Raw genomic sequence first — 11,152 nt, forward strand, 5'->3', positions numbered from 1 at the left:
TTACATAAATAATGCCTCAATGAGACCCATTGTGAAGTGCAAAACTGAGTTTTATAACTATGATTCCAGTCATTATTTTTTTCTTTTCGAACTAAAGCATGTTTTTAAGCACAGTACATGATTATTTTCATGGGAATATTTATGTTGGATTTTGTTTTAAAAGGAATAAATTATTCTTGAATGTATAATATTTTGAGCAAAATCATGAATAGAAAATTTATAATCTGTTAATATAGAAGCCATACTACTAGAGACTGGGTTATGACTCACAGATGAAATGCAGTCATTTATTTACTATAAATACATTTATTGGAAACTTTCACAAACAAATTTACTTCTTCAGGTTTCACATATCACAGATGAAATGCATCACACCTTGATTTGATACATTTTAGGTGAGAAGTTAATTTAGAATCTGCCCTTCTAGAGCTTCAGAATTATTTGTGTGCATGTTGTGATATGATTATCTAAATGGTTTCTTGGGTTGATATGTTTATCTACCTATAAAGTCTTTAATCTTTATCTCTGCATTTTTGTATTCCATGTAATTCTATTGATTTGTATCCAAACTTGCCCGAAAATTATTTATTTTACTGAATGTGAAATTTGAAAGAGGAAGAAGTCAGAATGGCAAACATACACTTGTCAAATCCTCTGACATTATGTATTGAGCCTCCAAGATTATCACATTTTATTTTTCCACTCTTTTGGTGTTTGATCAAATGAATGCAAATTATTTAATAAATATGTTAATCAATTTCCCTAATACTCAAATGAGTATGCTGCCAAGAATAGATCTTTGATGCAAATTCAGATGTTCTAAAGACCTCACTTTTTGCTAATAGATATTTAAATAAGATTTTTTATTTCTTTTAAATTGCCTATATTTTGCCATCTGAACACTTACTAAAATGGAATTAAATATTATGCCAGTTTATTCATAATGTTTTTCAGGAAATGTCTTCATTCACTGATAAAAGTTATTTTGTGTGTGATTCTGATCTTCAATTTTGTACTAATGTCCTTCAATATTTAATAATAATGTACAATAAACTTTATAAGATAAACATGCGTATACATCCAAGCCTACAGTTTTGTGAAGATTTTATTCCCATGAAAAAATTCATGATGCTAGAGGAATTTGGCAATAAGATTTCGTTATTAAAATCAGACATCATTCAAAAAGGTGTTTGAGCATGTTTTTTTGATTACTATCTTTTTAATATCACTGCACATTTCCCCCTTCCTGTTGAGCAGATTCCTCTCTGTTATCTTTTTTACATTAAAAGAATATATTTTGGTACCATTTTTACTATATACTTAGTCTTGTAATGAAGGAAGTTAAGACCTACCAAACCTAGAGAACCTTCACAGTTGCTGTCAGTGGTCCTGATCCTGGCCAGCCAACAAGGTGTAACCACGTGATCCTGCCTGAGGCCCTAGCAACAGAAGAGGTCAGAGGGCCTGTTCGTGCCTAGACAATAAGGGGTGACTATGCAGTGTCACAAGATCAGAACGCCTGTGTGCTGGGTCAGTATATAAGTTTGTATCTATTGCTAAATAAATGAGTCTGCTGTTTCCTTTCATCTGACTCCCAAGGTCTGTGTTGTTGACTATGTGCCTTATCAACCCCTCCCCTGAGGGAGCCATTGGGACCCAATACCAATGTAATAGCAAAATATTAAAAGGGATGAGCTTTGATTGCAGTCAATTTTGGATTCAAAATCGTGCTCTAGTTATTATGAACTACATTATGGCTTTAGGTAGTTTCATCATTTCCATTACTCTTCATGTCACTAATTATTTTACCTAGAAATTGGTACGCAGTATTATATCTCATTCATTTAGGATGTTATGTGAAATATAATAGAATTATGTACATGCACTCCTCAACAAAATGCCCATAATAGAATAAGTGTTCAAAATGTTCCATGCTACCCTAGCATTCTTTCCATTCTGGCTCATTTGAAATTCCCCCTTTTGCATTATATATAATTAGATATAATTGTGCTAAACTGGTTGTAAGTGCATAGCTTTATGGAGACTTATAATTACATAAAATTTCACATAACATTTCTATCATGTCAAAAGTACCTTTGTGCTCTTTTGCTCTCAATTTACTCTCCAAATATTATACTTCTCCAAGAGAAGACCTGCTTTTAAAAGTATATATTTGTGTTTTGTAAAAATTATTTTAGGATGATTAATATCATATGTAACCTTTTGCATCTGCTTCTGATGAGGTTAATTGATATTGAGTGTGTCAATAGTCACCTTATTTTAATTGCTGAATTGTATTGTATAGCAAATATATCATGTTTTATCAAAGAGATTTCATTATGACACTTCAGTATATACAAATAATGGACTTTGAGCATGATCATATTTTCATTATCTTTTCTTTTGACCTCACCCACCTCAATATTCCACATAGTTTTACTCATGCTTTCAGGCCTATTTCCAGCTAGATTCCAATGTGAGAGAAAATGCGCTGCTAGTAGTGTGAGAATAAGTAATTTGGATTAAGATGATAATCTCCAATTCCATCCATTTTCCCTTGAAAAATATCATTTCCTACTTCTTTATGGCTGTTTCAAATCCCGTGTGTGATTGGAGATGTTATTCTGTACATGTTTCTCTTAGTGTTTGATGAATAAAACACAGAATGTTCAGGCAGGAAGATAGGCGGGGCTAGGAGATGAGGAGAATTCTGGCAAGTATAGACAGAGAGGAGTCGCCATGTAAGATGCCAAAGGAGTAAGAGTAATATAAGGCCTAGTGAAAATATTTAGATTAATAGAAATGGGTGAATAATTTAAAAAAAGCTAGCCAATAAGAAGCCCAGGTATCAGCCAACAGTTTCTTAATTGATATATTATCTGTGTGTTTCTTTGGTGCTCAAGTTAGCGGGACCAGACAGACCAGAAAACTCATGCCTACACATGTATCTATATTTTATTTATCTTTTCATCCGTTGTTGAGCACTTGGGGTGATTCCATTACCTCATTATGAGAATACATAACAATCATGACTACATATATACTTCTATAGCAAGCTGAATTTTATTCCTTTGGATATAGACAATTTTAATTGACAGACCATATGGAATTTTCCTTAAATTCTTTTATTTTTTGGAAGAAATATAGTGTCAGGGATTTACATCACCACAAGTAATGTATGAATTCCTTTCTGCCTGGGTCTTTATTGTTTTAATTCTTTCTTCTTTTGTTTATGCTAGTTATTCTGACCATTGAAACTTTTTGTTTATTTATTTATTTATTATTTTACATATTGGTCACAATTTTTCCTCCCTCTTCTTTCCCCCAAGTCTCATCCTACCACCTCTCTCTGTTCCTACCCCATCTACTCCTCCATTTCTGTTCAGATCAGATCTTCCTTGAATATCAACAACACATGGTGCATCAAGTTGCCATAAGACTAAGAATCTCCTCATGTATTAAGGTTGGGCAAGGTGACCTAGTATGAGGAGTAGATTCCCCAAATCCAATAAAGGTGTCAGAGACAGCCCCTGTTCCCCACTGTTAGGAGTCCTACAAAGGACCAAGCTACACAATCCCAACATATATTCAGACTCAATCCCATGCAAGCTTCCTGGGTATTGTTTCAGGCTCTGGGAACACCTATGAACCCAGGTTAGTTGATTCTGTGAGTTTTCATGAGGTGTCCTTGACCCTTCTGGCTTCTGGAATCCTCTCTCTTCCTCTTTAGCAGGATTTCCCAAGCTCCGCCTAACATTTGGCTGTGGGTCTACATGTTTCAATCAGTTGCTGGATGAAGCTCCTCTGATGTCAGTTGGGCTAGGCACCAATCTATAAGTATATCAGAAAAATCTTTAGGCATTGTTACATTGACATTTTTTTTTGCTACAGTCATGTTTGGCTCTATCCTAGGTCTCTGGGTCCTGGTGCCCCAGGCAGTGTCAGGGGTGGGTTTACTCTTCCTGGATTTTAGGCTAGACCAGTCATTAGTTGGCCACTCCTTCAATCTTCAGGCCACCCTTACCCCAGCACATCCCATAGGCATTACATAATGTAAGTCTAACATTATGTGGCTGAGCTGGTGTCCCAATCCCTCCACTGGAAGTATTGCTTGGTCACAGGAAATGTCTAGTTTCGGCCACATATCTCTTAGGAGTCTTAGCTGGTGCCATTGTTGTAGGTTACTGGGAGATCCCCTTGTGCCTGGTTTTTACCTGACTCCAAAATTCCCCTCTTTTTAGTAGTCTCTTTCAGTATTCCTCCCACAACATGATGGCTCATGATCCCATCTCAACCAGCCTGCATTTCACTCATGGAATCTCTATTTCCCTTCCCAGGGAGATCTGGCTGTACCCCTTGAATCCTCCTTGTTACCTCATCTCTCTGGGTCTATATATTGTAATGTAGTTATCCTTTATCTTACAGCTAATATCCACTTATGAGTCAGCATATACTGTGTTTTCCTTTCTAGGTCTGGGTTACCTCACTCTGAATGTTTTTTTTCTAGTTCGATACATTTACCTAAAGATTTTATAATGTCATTGTTTTTAACAGCTGAGCAATACTCTATTGTATAGATGTACCACATTTATTTTATTCATTCTTCAGTTGAGGTACATCTAAGAGGTTCAATCTGGTCTTGTTGGATGCAGTTTCAGGAGATGAGCAGTATCTTAGATCTTCAATCAAGCGAATCCCATCTAACATGGACTGGATACATCCATTTAAGACTTTTACTATACTAATATTTTCTTCCTACAGGACCGCACTAGGCTATCACCATCCCATTTCAGCAGGAGTAACTTAGAGGATGCTATGCCCCCTTTCCCCCATTGTTGTCATTTAGGATAGTGTAAATACCTAGTTAGGGATAGCTTCCTACTGTTTATGGTTGGGACTGGAATCAGGTGTTCAGGCTTGGACACTTCTTTTATATGACTTTAGGGTTTAGTTAAAATAGATGTGACATAAGCAGATTGTTGTATCTTCTTATATTTCACCTTTATGATTGTTAATTTTGGACACTTTGCACTATTAAGTTTTAATCCTCTTTTAGACTAAAAGGGGAATAGTAGGGGATGCTGTAGCTTTGCCTGCTTACATGACAGCCCTGCTTTTGCTTTCATCTTCGGCTTGCTGTACTTACTGCTGCCCACCAGCTGGCTAGGTCACTCTGTAAGTAAGGAATTTCCCTATTAAATTCCTTTGTATTTTTACCTGACTACGCATTGGTAATTTCCCACATTAGGGACCCCTTGACTTAGTTCCACTTCTGGTAAGGCCAAAGTCTTCTGAATTTGAAATACAGAATATGGAGTCCAGGGAAGGGTGTGCAGTCCCCTGGTCATTGAATCTTTAGAGTGTGAGTCTAATTATGTATTGTGATGTAATCTATAATTTCTTTCTTTGCTGATTTGTAATTTTCAATATAGCAGTCCTTAATTGTTAGGTTGATTTTAATTAAATTTTTATTATGAATGCAACTAGTTTTCTAATTTAATTTTAAGCAATATTCTTGTGAGAATTCAGAGTTTCATACACCTGTTTTCATCATACTTAACTCACACACCCCAATTCCTCAAAGATCCTTATTTCCCTTCTTTACCCATGCACATTGTTTGTGTCCTTTTAGTTTTTTAACTCTCTTCAAGACCAATTTGTGCTACTCTAGTATTCTTTCTTTTGTCTTCTTCCATTGGACCATGATCACCTTCTCAAGGAATATATATACTCTTAGGGATAACTGTGTCTCTGTTTCGCAGACACTAGCTCTAGTGATATGTGTTGGTTCATGCTCCCCATTCCTATTTTCATGCTGGGATTTAGCATTTCTTAGGCTTACACAACTGCAATTGCTGTGACTTCCAATGTGCAGCTGCCTTGCTGTATTTAGAAGATGTTCCCTTGTAGTCATCCACCACATGGGCTTTTACAATTTTTTGCCCTCTCCTGCAATTATCTCTGAGCCTCGGAGAGTTTGGGTTGGTATACTTGTCTTCTTTACTACATAGCATCCTGTACTCTCTTATTCTGTTCATCTTAGCAATTGGTGTGTCATTTTGGCAATTGCCATCTACTGTAAATAGGAGCTTCTCAGATAATGTTTGAGAAATGCATTGATCTAAGGATATTGGGACAGTCATAAGGAGTTGGGTTTATATTGTGGGCATTTAGTAGGATAGTAGTAGTAAGTTCTCCCTGAGGAAATAAGGCCTCTCTAGCCATAGGAACTTGGCCCAATAATGGCATTAAACCTGGATTTCATCTTTGAAGAAGGATTTAAAGCCATTCGTAAAGTGGCATTTTACTCTCATATGATGTGCCACTATTGCTGAAGTGGACATGTCTTCCAGGACAGTCACTGCTATAGCTCACAAGGTTCACAGTTGTGTATGATTACTTTTCTTTTCCAGTAGCTCAGATAGGGCTTTTCAGCACTCTGAAAGCTAGATATAAGAATGGAGCTTTCAGATCAGTAAGTACAATGTTGGTTTTTTTAAATGCAACGTGGCTCAAACGTGATATTTTCAGTGATGTGGTATTTCCGTCAAGTTCTGGATGATATCCAATAACACTGGCAATAGCTTGTACTATTTCTCAGTCTAAGGGATCTCCCTGGACAATAATTTCAAAAGAGGAAATAGCTGAAAATATTCAATTATGTAAATATATCATGTTTTTATTATTCATTGGGTGGTGGACATCGAAGCTCTTTTACATGTCCAAGTTGTTGTAAACAGAGTATCAGTAAATGTAATCTACCACATAAGTAAAAGGACCAAACCATGTAATCGTCTCCTTGGATGCATAAAAGACCTTTGAGAAAATCCAACATCTATTCACATTCTGGAGAGAATAGGGATACAGGGAAAATATCTTAACTTAATAAAGGCAATATACCAGAATTCTAATGTCAATGCCACTGTAAGTTGAGAAACATGTTTAAAAGCATTTCCAGTAAAATTAGGAACAAGACAAGAATGTCCACTTTCCCTACAACTGTTAATATAATAACTGACATCTTAGAAAGAACAATATGAATGTAGAAGATAAAAAAGTTGAATCAGAAAAGGAGAATCAAAGAGTCTTTATTTACAGGTGATATGATTCAATTTAGAAAATACCTTAAAACCTCCACCACAAACATTATGGAGCTGATAATATAATCACAAAGTACCTGGCTGCAAAATAAACACACAAAATATACAGTCTCTTTGTGTACAAATGAAAAACAACAAAGAATGAAATCAAAGATAAAATACCATTCCTAATATTTCCAAAATATCATGGATAAATATAACCAAGAAAGTAAAAGACTATTACATGGGGCTGGGATGGGGTGGAGGGTATGGGAGGATGGGAGGGTGAGGGAACTGGGGATGATATGTAAAATAAGATGGTTTCTAATTTGAATATAAAGAAAATATGAATATAATAAAAACAGATACCAGAAGACAGAAAAACCTCTCATGTTTATGGGTTGGTAGAACTAATATTAAGATAATAAATATCATATCAAAAGTAAACAATAGATTCAATAAAGTTTTCATTTCATTTCAATGCAATTCTTTATAGAAATTGAACAAAGGATTATATTTTGGTATATTAAACTATACTTTGATTTCCAGTTCTTAGTAAACTTTGTCACGAAGCCATGTTGAATTTTTGAACCTGCCAAAATAATCATGTAAATTTTGTTTGTCTATCATCTATCTATCTATCTATCTATCTATCTATCTATCTATCTATCATCTAAAAATCTATGTATACACGTGGAAACCTGTGCTTGTGCTCATGTGCATGTTTGTATGTGTGCATACATGTGAATTCTGTAACAAGATTAAACAAAATTACCATTTTTTTAAGATTAAACAATCCCTGTATTCTTAGTATGAGAACAATTTAATCATGGGATAAGATCATTTTAGTGCTGACCTTTATTTAAAATTCTGTTATCAATAATTTTGGTGTCAATGATCTTTGAGGAAATTTCTCTGTAACTTTCATTTTCTTAGTTATGGCATCATCATTTTTGGTGCCAGAATAATATTGACTTCATAGAATAAATATAGGAGTGTGTATTTCTTTCCACTTCCACTTGTTTGTTTAATCTACTTTGAGACATTCTGGCATTAGTTATTTTTATATTAATTAAAATTAAAATATAATTAATCATTATCCCCTCCTTTTCTCTTTCTAATCCCATGTACCACTTACTTCCTTCTTCTCAAAATCATGGCCACTTTTTATGTAGTTGTCATAGTTATGCAACACGCACTCACACACACACACACACACACACACACACACACACACACACACACATATATATATATGATATTAAGTCAATTTATTATTAATACTGTTCATGTGCTTAGGGCTGACCACTTGCTATTAGATAACTGAATAGGGATCCTGTCTCTGGAAAAGTTTGTTTCTATTTCTTTCAGTAGCCATTGATTGCTTGGACCTTTTCATCTGAGTATGAGGCCTTGTGAGATTTACCCCATTCATACTGATATGCTGACTAGTGCTTTCATTGTGATTGTCTTTTTAGTTAACCATGTCATGGGTATTTCATGGGTACAGCTTTCATATCATAATTAGGAGACGCTATCTCAAAGCAGACTTCCTGGTCCCATGGCTTTTATTATTTTACTAGGGGCCACACTCAGTGAAAATTGATTCTTCTTCTTTTTGTAGCTATCAGTTGCAAATAGCTCCTCGACTCAGGGTGGAACTTGTCCATTCTTTTCTTCTGTTGGGATTGGTTGACTTTGAGGTTGTACAAGTCTTGTGAATGCTGCTGCAACTACTATGAGTTAATGTGTGCAGTTGTCCAACTTATCCCGGAAGACAGTGCTTTCAACTGCCCCCAACTTTATTCCTTATAAACAAAGATTCCACCCCATTTTCTGCATTCTTGAGTCCTGTCTGTGTGTATTGGGAGGAATGATGTTCATATGCTCCCTTTAGTGTTTAGAATTCTGAAGTCTCATATTCTCTGTACCCTGGCCATTTGTGGGTCATTGTGCAAATAATACAAATAGAAGTTCCCTTGATGAGTATGATAGAGAGAAGTATTAATCTATGGGTATAAAAATTGGTTACTGGCACTCAGATTAATACTATGTAAATTTAGCAGGATAAAAATTTAGCAGTTAATTTCATAGAGCCTATGACTTAGCTAGCCATAGGTTCTTTGCCTGATAATGGTGACAGTTATGAATTTTGTCTTGCAGATCAGGACTTAAATCAAATCAGAAACTGGTTGGTTACTCCCTGTGTCTCATGAAACTATAGTATTAGCGGGCATATCATGTGGGGGCAGACATTGTTGGAGATCACAGGGTTCATAGCTAGAAATTATTTATGACTACTTATCTCCTCTGGTAGCTTTCATAGCACCTTCCAGTATTGAAAAAGCTTGTATCAGGAATGAATCATCCAAGTACATACTAGCTTGATGTTGCCATGATCAATAACTGGAGCAAATGGTGTATTTAGAAACAGGGTCTTCTCATCAAGTTCAAGAGAGTAAGAAAGAGCAATGATAATAGCTTTTAATGTCTGAGGAGGTGTCTATGGTAATTTCCTGGTCAAAAACTCCAAAAGCAAGTAATTTCTGGCAATATGCTTTTTGATTGTTAGATTCTGGTGTCCAGTAGGATGTCCTTGTCCTGTTGTAGGTAATTCAATTTTATATTATATATATATATATATAATATATATATATATATATAGAGAGAGAGAGAGAGAGAGAGAGAGAGAGATGGAGATAGATAGATAGATAGATAGATAGATAGATAGATAGATAGATATAGAGAGAGACAGAGAGAGACAGGGAGAGAATTTCTATGGTAGTATGTTTCCATGTTATTTCCACAAGCTCTCTAGTATGTTATTTATCCCACCCTATACTTCCTTGGATATCCTATCACCTGCTCTGTCACTCATTTCTCTGTTTTATTGTTCCATTTAAATCTTTGATACTAGTACACCCTGTACTTTCTCCATTGAGCTCCAATCCCCAATGAGTCCTTAGAAATTTTCTAACTTCTATGTGTATTTTAATAAAAATTATTGTGGTGATATCTTGGATGGACTCTAAAAAATAAAACTTGCCTGAAGATCAGAGGGCAGAGCTAGCTACTAGTTAACCATAGAACTCTGGAGGTCTGTACAGACAGACAGGAAGTGATATGGCTGGGTGGAGAGAGGACTATAAGGCAGGAGGAGACAGGAGTTTGGTCTTTTTTCAGTCTGAGGATTTTGTAGAGGTAAGAGCTCTAGTGTCTGACTGCTCTGCTTCTCTGATGTTTCAGCTTTCACCCCTCACATCTAACTACAGCTTCTTATTATTAAGACCAATTAGAACTCACCATACAATTTATATCTGAAGATTCAAAGGTATCATCTTCAGTTGAGACAAAACATTGGTCGTTTGTCATTCTATGTCTGGGTTAACCCTCTTAGAATTATTATTGTTTGCTCATTCATTTACCTGTGAATTTTACAACTGTTATAGAGGAATAATAGACCATTGTATAACTATACTATCTTTCATTATTCATTCACCAGTTGAATAAGTCATCAGTGACCATGAATGAGCATGTATCATTAGTGTAGCATATGGAGTCAGTGGGTTATATATCTAAGAGTGGTATAAATGTGTCATATATTGGACTTATTTTTAGCCATTTTAGGAACTTCCACACTTGCTTCCATAGTGGTTACACTAGTATGCATTCCCACCACCACCGAATAACTGTTCCCATTTCATGTCCATGCTAGAATCTGTCTTTCTTTGATTTTCTTTACTTTTTTTTGGGGGGGGGGTGAGACAGGGCTTCTCTGTGGATTTGGTGGCTGTCTTGGAATTAGCTATTGTAGACAAGACTGGTCTCAAACTCACAGAGATCCACCTGCCTCTGCCTCCAGAGTGCTGGGATTAAAGACATGCACCACCACCCAGCTTATTTTCTTAATCTTAGTCATTCTGACTGGGGTGAGAAGAAATCTCAAAGCAGTTTTAATTTTTATTTCCTTGATGTCTAAGGAAATATTTCCCATCCATTTATATTTCTTCTATTGAGAACACTCTTTTTAGTTCTATTTTTAGGCTATAGAGAAACATTTTGATTTCATGAGG

At 35.6% G+C, this 11,152-nt stretch overlaps 1 non-coding gene across 1 annotated transcript; it reads right to left on the bottom strand.

The window, feature by feature from the left end:
• Positions 1-5,518: 5,518 nt before the first annotated feature.
• On the bottom strand, positions 5,519-5,589 carry LOC113837720. Its single transcript, XR_003488443.1, has one exon. It is a non-coding gene; the product is annotated as a small nucleolar RNA SNORD113/SNORD114 family (small nucleolar RNA).
• Between the last annotated feature and the right edge of the window lie 5,563 nt (positions 5,590-11,152).

Source organism: Cricetulus griseus, chromosome X (assembly GCF_003668045.3).
Source record: "Cricetulus griseus strain 17A/GY chromosome X, alternate assembly CriGri-PICRH-1.0, whole genome shotgun sequence".
NCBI classification, from domain to species: domain Eukaryota; kingdom Metazoa; phylum Chordata; class Mammalia; order Rodentia; family Cricetidae; genus Cricetulus; species Cricetulus griseus.